At 38.3% G+C, this 12,682-nt stretch overlaps 1 protein-coding gene across 1 annotated transcript in view; it reads right to left on the bottom strand.

The window, feature by feature from the left end:
- Window positions 1-12,682, bottom strand: part of tln2a (talin 2a) — a 78,444-nt gene that overhangs the window by 42,766 nt on the left and 22,996 nt on the right. The gene's annotated exons all lie outside the window — the stretch shown is intronic.

Here is a 12,682-nt window from a genome sequence, read left to right as displayed (position 1 = left end):
GACCCTGACTCTCAGAATCTGGTTCCTATGTGAGATTTGTTCACATCGAGGGGCAAAGGTGTTGGACCGGCACGTCGTGTTCGCACTCCGCTGCAGTATCCTGAAGCCACCACAGCCGATGATACAATAAGGTGTTATTCGATGACAAGGAGGCATGCACAGGCTTGGCCGTAAAATCAGTGCTGTGAATAGCTGGCAAAAGATCAAACTTTCTTTTCAGAACTGTAAATCATATTTTCTTTTTGTCAAATTCTAAAGTCAAAAGGGGGAAAAAGGCACAGAGTTTTTAAAGAGGTTCGAGCTCTCAAATATCTTTTTATCAAGATCTGAAATCCTAATAAGCTTCTGATGAATATGGCTTCGTAATCTAAAAAAGGCCAGATGGAGCAAATTTTAAATTATTATGAATAACTGAATCAGCCACGCACTTTTCAGAGCAGCTGTCAGGACTGAAAAAGAAACAGTGACTCCTGCAACACCAAAATGATTTCAGATACACCAAATAGTCCACAACTGAATGTTTGTGTCACACAAGCAGTACCTCAAAGGTAATGCCACTTCTCTGTCAATTTCAAACTTTATAAAGATGGAAATAAAAAATCAGACATTTGTGAAACAGGTCTATAATCTTCAACTTTCTGTCTTTTAAACATGATAACTGCTTTCAACCAGAATCTTGAAAGTCACTTGGCAAAACATTAAACGCCAAAGTAAACAGGTACAACGTGCACATAAAGCCAGTAAATCTATTTTAATTGGGACTTGGTGTTTTTATTTTTTATTTGTTTTCCACGAGTCCTATGTAATATTGCAATGTAGTCTTTAGATCGTCGCCGAACAAAAATCAATAGATGCGATTTTCTTCAATTCTAGCTGAAGAAAAGCTGAAAACATCTCTCTCATCCAGAAACTATAAATATAAAGACAAACATCAACTTATACTGAACCGTTTCTTCTGTAACGCTGAGCTTTCATAAGCTAAGTTAAAAGAAGGAAATACACCTGTAGGGCTTTTTAAGGAAAGAGCTCCTTTTCATTCCACTCTAATAGCACAGATGGTAAAACTATGTATTAATGGAGTATTTGCACAATAATAACAGACTATCTGGGGTCCCAAGTAAAATCACAAATATGCAAATCAATATTTGAGAGAACAACAAAAACAAAATTAAAATAGGCTCAAACGTAATCCTCTTAGGCTTCGGCAGTAATATGGAAATTGGTTATGTCACACACTGTGATTTATTCACTTTCTTTAAACCTCTTTGAGCCCCTGTAAATCATCATTTATTTTGTTGCACACAAACATGTTAACAATAATGACTGGTTTGCTTCAAAACCAAACACGGCTGATGGAATATTAAACTTCCATTTTTTTTTAAATACACACAAGTCATCCACAGATAAAAACAGAAGCTTGATTGTGAACGTGAAGCTCTGATAAAAAGCCTAGAAAATTGAAGGTAAATCTCTCCATCCTGCTTTAAGACAAAGCAAAGTCTCCATTAAAGCCAGATTACCACTAAAGCATCTCATCATAGATTTTTTTTCCCTTTCTTGTGATGAAAAAAGGATTTCAGAGATCAAATGTTATTTGAAAAAACAAACAACATTTAGGCAACTCATTAGGCAGCTGGCAAGTTCAATGTGGGAATAAGGCTCCTGTGAGAATTCAGAGCTCCGACCACACCTGGACTTAATGAAAATCTGACACTGTTCATGTGGAAAGCATTACTTTCGAAGTGTGTGTGAAAAGTACAAGAACTGTAAGTAAAATTGACAAAGATGAAAAGTCAGAAGCTAAGACATCCTATTTTAAATCCTCTGGTGGCTCTAAAAGAGAAGTGAAAAAAAAAAACCCAAAACAATTGCGCCAGATTTCACGGTAAATTGAACAAATCGTCAAAAAAAAAGTTACGACCCATTTTGACCCTAAAGACACAGTCATGGGATTGCCAAAAAAGTCATTACGTTTGGTCATGCAGAAACAATCGATTGAATGAAATCCATTCATTCCAACTATTTTTGAGCCATTTCTATCTGGACCATGTCAAAGACAGACAAACTGACAATGAAGGAGCTACGCAGCCTATTGAGGTCAGTGCAGGCAAATATGTTGATAAAATTATAGGCAAAGAAGCAACACCAGAATCTATTCTGCAAAGAACAAACACATGACGCTTCCATCCACTTTGAAACTTCAGATCCACTTTACTCACTCAGGTTTGTCTGTTTGCCTGCATGTTTTATTAATCTGCCTATTTTCCTGTGGTTGTAAATCTCATCCACCTGCTGCACCAGGAAGCTGTTGGGCAGCAGCTATATCCATCTAATTTATTTACCAGCCGTTCCCATTTTCTCCTAAACATCAGTGCTAATTCCTGCTAAATAAAATCCTTTTAAAACTCCTACAACACCTAGAAGCTTCTGCATTATAAAAAAAAGAGGTAATAATAAGCAAAGAAGAAATGATGAAACTGATTAAATGGAACCACTGGTCTCAAACTGAACCTGCTGAACCAGGAAGTGATGGGAAAATAAACTCACAACCAGATGGGGAACATATAAAAATCAGTGAAAGACTGCACACTCCCACACTGTAATGCATAAACACAAAGCCTCCATCCCCTTCCTAATTTTAAATCCAACTGTACCTTCTACACCTACACTCCTTTTGGTCTGCAGAAGGCTCACATAACAAAACCTATTTAACAGTACAACTACCCAGTAAACAACATTTTTCATCAGATATGGTCCAATGACTCATTCAACACTCCATTCAATGTTAAAGAAAGCAGACACATGTATTGTTTCATGTTGTCTCATCATATATGTACAGATAATATGTTAAGTACACAAGTCGTGGAATGAGTGAGGAAATTACACTTTGATGACATGGAATTGAAGGCTTAATATGATGTTTGTGGATAAAGAAAATGTTTTAAAGACCAAGGCTTTAAAGATGGAAGCATCTTCATTTTGTTAAACCTAATGGCCATCCAATCAATCAGTTAACCTTGTTTGTAGTGCTAATAAATAAAGATGAGTGAGAGTACTTTGAGGAGAGTAAACCTCGACACAAAATGTGTTTTAACTCAAACTATTATTTCCTCTGTTTCTGAACGGAAGGAGGGGGGCTTAAAAGCAGAGGTCAGTTGGATTACTTTTGCCAGGCCCCGAAGATGCATTTCAGGCTTGTATCATATTTACCTAGCACAAAAGAAAAAGATATATCTTCCAGGCACATTATGGCGGTGAGGAAAGGTAACACTGTACTTGCTGAGCAAAAAGGACAAGCGCCCGGAGGAGTCATCCAGGAGCAGTCACTGGTTATATTTGCATGAACAACAACACTTTATTATTAATACCCAAATAAAGACACCATCCTGAATGATTACTTACTGCTGTGCCAAAAACATTTTCTGATCCTCTTAACTGAAATATCCCAAATGCAACTGATGGTAAAAGCAAAATTGGAAAATTGTTAATTTGAATAAAGTCAACTGTGGAAGTACTACTATGCAATAGTCATTGAAAGTGGTGTACCTCCACTACTGAGCACCTGGTAGATGCTAAAAGAACCTCTCCTCACCAACGCTGCATGACTTTTAAGTTTATTTTTATGTACAGTTATGCAGATTACATTTTGTTTGAGGTAGTATTTAATGGAAGCACCGCAGCGTGATTTACAGGTTTTTATACTCAGACATGGTCAATTTAGTCGACTTAAACTTTGCAACAATTTAAGAGTAAAAAAAAAATTAAAATTAAAAATGAGCTGCAAGGCCACTTGAAAGCAAAGTAATTAGGGCGCCAACCACATGGGCCTAAATTACATCAGGCAGCGAGTCCTCAGTTCGATTTGCTGCCAGCCAGACATTTACAGCATGTCACGTCCCTGAAGTCTCTCCCATATTTCCTGCCTGAAGTCAGAGCTCCTGTCTGATCAATGACAATAAATATGCCACAAAAAGATGAGCTGATAAAATACGAAGCACCTGCAAAAATTACATGAGCCAAGAGTAAATAAACTATCCCTACCATGACTAAATACACAAGTAAAATATCAAAAAGCTAGAACCTGCTCTAGAACCTACAGGGGTAAAAATTTAAAACTATTTTTTAGATATGAGCTGCAAACGTTAATAATAAACATATTTTCCTTGTGATAATAATACATACACAATATTCATTATATAAAATATAAGTACTGCTCATAAATGTGTCAATTTGATGTTTATCTCAGTAGTTTGCTTAAATCACTAATGTATTTATTTGATCTTAGAAGCCTGCAAGTAGTGGGACATTTGTTTCTTAGGGCAATTCTTTAACCAAGATTTCTTGCAGTTTGGGGGTTCTGGGGAACTTGCAGTATGTTCCCGTCTTACTCCAGGACTCTGGAGTTTTCTGCAGAGAAAGACAGGATTGTTGGCTTGAAGAACAAGCTTCCACTGTTGTTTGCACCCGTGTACTAAACAACAGTTCAGAGTATCTATTCACTTTTGAAGTCTATGAATGTGGTTTATGAAGCCGTGCCCTTCATGGTTTAAAAAGCCCCAATCTGGGAAATGTTTAATTCCCACCTCTGAAACAGGCCATATTCTGTTCCTCCAGGATTAAGCACCGATGAACTCAACTGGGAACATTAATATAAAAGTATGTCTTTAATCCTGCTGACACACCCTCTACAGAGAAATGTTACTGCAGGAATACTTTGGATCTTTGGAAGTGAGAGTTTGTGGTAGGGTTACAGCTAGTAAATATTTTAGTAATCAAACGCTATCAAAAACTCCATCTATGCAAATGCTAAGTCAGGTGTTCCCAACTTTTCATCCTGGATGTCTCCCCTTTCCACCTGGAACTTGAATACGTCTGAGATGAAATGTTTCATGTTTGTGATAGTTTGTTTCAGGATTGTCTTTTTGTTATTACGAGGTACTGATTCAAAAAGACCCACTCAGACTAGCCATCAGCTCAGAATTAAACTATTTCTCCAAACTTAGATTGTTTAAAAAGCTTTCTACAACAGGCCCTATATTATTTGTTCATAACCTTTCCACTGGACCATTGTCCAAATAATCTAAACTAACCCATAAAGTGAGGATTTGCCAATTGATGGAGCTGAATTGAGTCAAATGTCTGCTACAAGGCATCTGAGGTGGGTTTACCCAAGAATCCTAACAACTAGGAATCTTCTTGGATTATCCTGAGTGACAGGCTTCACAATATGAGGGGTCTTTGTTTGGGAAAGTTTTGCTGTGTCGTACTCACTTGGAGCTGGTCAAAAGAACAAACAATATTGACCTGTCAAAATTCACAAAATCTTAACTTGATTAGTTTAGCAGAATTTGTTTCCCCTACAAGGAAAACACAAAGATAAAAGCAAATTCAGTGAAGTGACTTTCCTGTAAAGTTTATAATGTGCTTCAAACGGTCATGTTATCTGAGTTCTGCAGACACCATGAATATTCCATTAAAAATTTAATAAAGACTTACAAAGAATGGTAATTTCTATTATCATTTCTGAGAGAAGACATAGGCTGTAGCTTTGTCTGCTCTGGAAATTCACAACCAGGAGCAAAAATGTCGACAGATGCCAAAGAATGCGAGCTGTCGGTTTAGTGTGTGTTGTGTTTGAGTCAGTTTAGTGTGTGTTGTGTTTGAGTCAGCTCCTCAGAGACATGAGCTTTGACTCTAACCAGACAACACCCCAACAGAGAAAGAGAGACTGTTAACAGAGAACACCAAAGAGTGTTAAAAGAAGAAGAAGGAAAAAAAAGCAGGTTACATTTTGTCACGGTGCACCCACATAATTCAATTTCATTTAAGGAAAACTCCCTTTATAAGAAGAGGACAAAGTGCTCTGGAGATAAAAGAAAAACGAGACTGAGCACTGCAACATGTAGCTATTGTTCAGCAGATCAATGAGGCCCAGCACTGCCTGCTGGGAATGCCCAGGTCCTTTTACAGTAACATGGCCTCTAATCCAGTAATAGAACAGCCCACAAGTGAAAAAAAAGACCAAACCTGGAGTTCTGCACCAGGGAACCTAATCAACGGGTTTGTTGGTTGCAGAGCAAGTTGGTAGTCTTGAGTCAACAATGGCTGAACAGGGCTAGCTTGAACATGGTCACAAGCCCATTCAAATATTCCTGATTATCAAAGTGATAAAGGTTATTTTGCATTTTTCTTTCCAAAACAAAGTCAAAATCTCCCTAAAGTACATTTTGCTGGAGGAATTAAACTGAAAACAAAGATTAGGCTCAGTTGCATCATATCCTAAATGCATCTTTAAATGTTGTAAATTACTACAAACAAAATCACAAAAAAAAGAAAAGTTACAGTTTAAAAATATCTGCTTACAAATTTTTAAGAGAGGAAAAAAAACCTTCCAGTCTGGAGTCTTTTGAGAAAACTAACGTGATTATAGTCCATTTTATGATCCATTCATTTTATTTGCATAATAAAATGCATGTGGTGCGCACCTCTCTGGCGGGATTTGCTGTTGTCATCTCAGTTGGGTTTAGCAGAGTTTTTATAAGAGCATTTATGCTGGATAAATTGCTGGTTTCTGTGGCTAAAGCTGGGCAACACCGCCGAAAGGCAGCAACTTTAAGGATGGCTCTTGAGGACTACAGGAAAATAGTTTTAAAACATAAGAAATATTAAAATAGAATTATGTAGAGTTTCAGAATGAAAAGTTTACAACAATAAATCGTTTTTCTTTTTTTATCCACAATATCTGCATATCAACTCCAGGCTTTTTCACAAAATACTTCTGCGAAATGGCCGCACAGACCAATCTGTCTTTATTCTCCCTCTGACCGTTCAGAAATCACCAGTAGAGCCGGCCCCGTCCCGCACAGACATGAGCTTTCAGAAGGAGAACTCAGCTGTGTTGACTTGGAGCGCAACGCATTAAATGTGAGACAACGTTGTTTTCAAAACGCGATGATTTAACTCAGTTTAGCAATTATCTTCGCGGTTAACTAATTTTTAAAGCTATATACAAAGTTGCTGTGCGTCATAAACGGTCTTCCCTCTGTAATAAAGCTGTTTGTTGTTGTTTAATCCCATGACCGGATGGTGGCACAGACCAGATGTCATCACTTCATCACATTACTGAGCCTCAAAGCCGGCTTACCTTTTCTCATGCCGACTATCTCGGCTCTGTTACTACTTCGCTTTGTGGCACATAGGTGTATAAGGGGTGGGTTGGCTTCGACCCCTTCCCCCTCGCCACTTCCATCCATTCAATAATCACACCGAGGCGGCCAGGAGTCAAAGTGGCTGCCTGAGGCATGTTTTGGAAGAGCCTTTACATTCAACTTGAACTTGTGTAACTGAGAATATATATTTATTTAAACTCATCCAAGACTGTTTTATTTCTAATTTATCAGTGTGCTGTTGACTATAATATGGCTTCATTCATGTCATTTTCCCAAAGATAAGTGCTGCTCTGCCAAAAAAATACTTTCTCAGTAAGGCAGAAATTGCGTATTTCCAGCCGTGTTGAAGAGATACTACTTCAGTCACTTTAAATTTAAAGTATTGCTTATTTTGAGCACTGCTTCCACAGCTGACAGCTTACTGGCCTCCTCTATTACTCCCAATGTCTATTAGCATTTGAGATCTCTGAATATATTTGGCCCGTGTTTGCTCAACTGCATATACATCCTCCTACACATTCATAGGGCTGGAAGTTTGTAACATTAATCCACGGTGAATCATCAAACTGTTCACCATTTGCATGCACATCTGGAACAAGCAAAATCTCTTAATAACCTCAGCTGCTGATAAATCCATTTTTATCTGTTGCTTTAGCTGTCATCATATCCATCCAAACACAGCGCAAACAAGACATCCAATACTCCCTCCGACTGCTCATTGGGAAGAAATGAAATTGATCTAAAGCACACAGCCTTAGTCACACAAGACTGATCCAGCATGGTTCAGAATGAGGTCATCACTATCCAGCACGCTGCATGTGGCGGCAGTGGAAGAGAAGACAGTAGGGGGGAGAGGGGGGACAGGGTGATGAACTGAGTAACTATTGCTCTGTTTGGACTATTCACCATTTGGCTCCAAAATGACAAGTTTAAGTGTGAGCTAAATGTTTATCACAGTCTGTCCGAGTTTTGTCACTGAAAATGAATCAACATGGAACATAAAGTTCCTTCTTCTACCATCCTTTCCTAAGTTTCTCCACAATATTTAACAGATTTTTGTTATAGCGACGAGCACACAAAGACACCTTCACAGCCCCCCTTAAAGATAAAAGCTTCATGTGAGAAACACACCTTGTTTGCATATGTATTCACCTGGCTGGTGGCAGAGTCGGGTAACAGGCTGCATGCCTTGTGAATTGCAGAAACTACACAGTCGTTTAGCTTATGCCTGTGTATTCTTTTGCATGTGCACATTCGTTTGCATCTGTATTTGTATGAGTTAAAGAGAGCTCGGCAAACAGAAGAGGCAGGCAGGTGATGCATCTCTGTCTGCAGCAGTTTCAATGCACGTATCGAGTTTCACGCAGACAGCCACACAGTCCCACAAATCCATTACAGGGCTGTTTAGTTGTGACTCATTCATCATAATATATAGAGAGCTGCACAATAAATGTGGTATGGCTTTTTTTTAAAATGTCACAGCAAAGTGAAAAAAAAAAAGAAAAAACAACTGCTTAAATGAAAACTGCTGGTTTTGTCAATTAAAATCTTGAATCAGTTTAGCTCACTGCACTTAAAAGGTGAATCAACTTGAATCCATATAAAATATTAGCTCAAACCACCAGTCTGCCACAAACTGTCATGCAAATAAGGCCTCTGACAAAGAACACGGCTGTTCTTGTCACCCTACATCTGAAAACCACCAATCAGGGTTAATCTTGTATTACAACTCACTTACTCCAGCAGTATTGTTTTCCTTTAAAGGCTGTAGCTTTTGTCTTCCCTTCAGAATACAGATTGAGGCTGTAACTACTCTGTTGTTATTAAAGGATGTCTTCAACCCCATATCGCCATGGTAACAGAGGCTGGTTGTGACCCGACTAATATTTGATCTATTTCACAAGGACATGAAATGAGAAAAACACTGGAGTTTCACCCATTTATTTGCAGATTTAAAAAAAGAAAATCTAATTACTCATTATTCACGTATGAAGTTTAAAAGCTGCATCCAGGCCAGAAAAAACACCAGTGACTAAAGATTTTTTTGTCAGAAATTGAAAATGGAATGACCCAGCTGTTACTACATATATGATTTGTTTATAAGGAGTTTGCAGATCTCTAAAACCTGATGACCCAGTTAAATTATTACACTTACAGATTAATAACTCAGTCTTCTACAGAGAGACAACACTCAAAGAAATTGTAAGTTTAACTAAAACATTTTAAGAATCCAGTCAATTCTGGCTGCCAAAAGAGCAAAAACTGTGCAACCTGGAATACAAAGTAGTAACTGCTTGGAATTTTTATGTGGGTATTTTCCCAACACATAAAATTAACAACATCACCTCAGTCCAATCCTCCTCCCTCCACACTGGTTATTACTCGTTGCCTCTGGCCAAGATAGACATTGACAACACTGTGTCATCACTGCAGCACCATCACCAGAAGAAGAATCACTCACTCACACACACACACACATACACACACACTTAGGGACACATAATTTCCAAGAGTAAACCTGTAATCAGCTTCAAGAGCTTAGTTATCCACACAAAGCCTATCGTGATGCAATCGGCTAAACAGCGTCACGTTCTGTAGAACCAGAAGAAGGAAACCTAAGTTCACCTTTCATAAACTACCTGAATAACAATTAGTGCTGATGTTGCTTCTTAAGCTTCTAAAAGAGAGGAATTGTGAAGGAGGAACACTCAGCAACAACATTGATTTAAGAGCTAATAATATAATATAATATAATATAATATAATATAATATAATATAATATAATATAATATAATATAATATGTGAGAATGATGAAAACAGCAACCTATTTGATATTAAATGTACACAGAGTTCAATTCTGGACATTTCTACTCTGAGCAGAGGCAGAAACTAATACTAGAATAAAATCAATACACTGTAACATTTATGTTTTTACCCAAGTTTTTCTCTGCAACTAGAGACCTATAGACCTACAGACCACATAGAGGAGAATATATAAAGAGATCAGGTATTCATCTAAAAAGGTCGTTGCTGCCCTCAAACATTGCAAAGCAACTGTCATTTATGCTCCATCCTCTGTTGGCAGGGCTAAGAGCATCAGTCAACAACAGAAATGCACAAAACATCCAACCAGATGTAGATCACTCAGCGACTGACACACTAAACCTTAAATTCCTGGTGACAAATTGTTCCTAAAATCGTAAATGAACAAGAAATAATTCCAAAATGTTGATTTAAACTTCATTATCTGGCTCTCCCTGTTTTGTCTTCTGTACTTTAAAATCTTACAAACCAGTTCTGGAGAAACACAACATATTTTATAAAGTGTTTAATTAATTAGAAGTGTATTAAATAAATGAACTTGTGACCTGTTTAGGATGTACCCAACCTCTCACACAATGACTGCTCCCGCTGGTACGTATGGACAACAAAAACGGATTGGATGGATGGATGGATGGATGGATGGATGGATGGATGGATGGATGGATGGATGGATGGATGGATGGATGGATGGATGGATGGATGCCAGAAAGGTTTAAATAGATGATTGTAAATATAAAGACCAAACATTAGTCTGACACATGGGCATCAATAAAAGACAGATAAAAGAGTTAAAGCTTCCCAGGTTTGCACATGCAATAGTTACATCTACTGTACATCAATGGCTATATACAAAATAGCTTTGTGTAACATATATTTACATTAAACATGGGTTTATTTGAAGGGGGAAAAAACTGAGTTTGCAGTACCCATTTCTTCCACTCTGCACAGCCACTTTCAGTTGCTCCTGTCATTTGCAAAGAGGACAGAGTCCGTCCTCCCCCCTATCCCCCACAGCAGGAGGCATGACGTTACTTACCAGTAAATGTTTGGCAGTGGCAGGAATGCAGTGGAAAAGTTGCAGCATGTGCTCGGAAGCCAGTCGTTTCCCAGGGTGAGCAGGAACCACTGAGACAAGCGCATGACGAACCCAAATGATTAGAAGCTTCGCCGCGCCGTGGGTCACCTCCACCTGATGTGCCTGACAATTCAATCAGTCACAGTCCAACCCAAAAACCCCTCACTGGTTGTCAGTAAGAAACTCCTTTTATGCTTTGTGGAAACTTTCTAGGAAAACGAGTGGGAAATATAATATTCCAGACACAAGCAGGTAATCTGCTGAATGTGCCCTCACTTCTGTCATTACGGAGCGCAGTTCTGCTCAGCACTGCACATCTGGTGGTGCTGCTAAATGATGCTGCTCTGACTCAATCATTCCACAACATCTGGTCATGGTCTGACGTAACCACTGCCTGTGCAGCCAACACAATAAGAACTCTGTCATCAATTACAACAGTGTTTGAATACTCGTGACTTGACTGATCACAATCCTTTTCTGAGCTTGAATCTGGGTGCAATCTCAGTCTGCTGCAGATTATCCCTGAGTCAATCCTGGCCTTCAGAAAAATGCACCCCAGATCTAGTTGGTCGGGGTGCATTCATGGTCAATCAGACTGTAAACCCTTTTCAGCCATCTTTAGCTGATAGTCATTTCTGAGAAAATCATGCAAATATGTTTAAAAGTGTAATACTCAAAGTATCCAAATAATATATATATATATAACATTTATGTTATATAGATTCACTGATAAACAGGAGGGATAAAAAAAATACAAAGATGTAGAGTCTTGAAAAGGATAAAATATAATTACAGGATATAAAAAATATAACGTTCTTTAAATAATTTTTTGAAGCAGTGACTTATCAATACAGATGTATCGTTAAAGTTTAGAATAGCAGCACTGCTTCATTCAGACAAAAGAACATATCTGCTGAATATAAATCTAAATGAACTTCTTAGGGTTTTGCCTTGCCTTGACATCATTAACTGAGTTTATTCCAGACCATTCATCCATTTTCTTTACCTGCTTTTCCTTTCTGGGTTGCTGGGAACTCCAGCAGTCACTGTGCGAGAGGCCACGTACACCCCGGACAGGTCGCAAGTTTGACCAGGCCAGTAATGTGAGAAAACATCTGTAACAGTAAACTGAGTGGACAAAAACAGCTAAGATCGCACCAGGCGAGCTCAGACATGAGAAATTCTGCCATACAAGGGAAAGTTAGAAACTATAAAATGCCCTAATCGTGTCTCTTCGGCCACGTTTTGTCCTTCCAGCCTATGAATTTTTCTGGTGCATTTTTATAAACTACATGGAAAAATCCAATCAACACACCTTAAATTCAAAAACATCTAAGATGAATTGTCAGTGTTAGATGGTAATTTGTATTGTGTCTGACAGATGACCTGAAGTGGTGCAAAATGATGGAGCCAAGCGAAAAGGGAGCCCTATTCAGCAGAGAAAATGAACAAATGAATGGACGAAGTGGACAATCGTTTACATCTTATCACCTCCACAAAAGCCACATTCTAATCTGTGGCCCTATTATTATTATTTTTTAGCTTCCAACTTCAAGCACATCGATTTATGTTGAAATTTGTCTGTTTGTTGAAGCAAATCAACATCTGAGCTCA

The sequence above is a fragment of the Kryptolebias marmoratus genome, linkage group LG15 (assembly GCF_001649575.2).
Source record: "Kryptolebias marmoratus isolate JLee-2015 linkage group LG15, ASM164957v2, whole genome shotgun sequence".
Taxonomy (NCBI): domain Eukaryota; kingdom Metazoa; phylum Chordata; class Actinopteri; order Cyprinodontiformes; family Rivulidae; genus Kryptolebias; species Kryptolebias marmoratus.
Note: the sequence above shows the minus strand (reverse complement) of the source record. Positions and strands in the feature narration are given on the sequence as shown.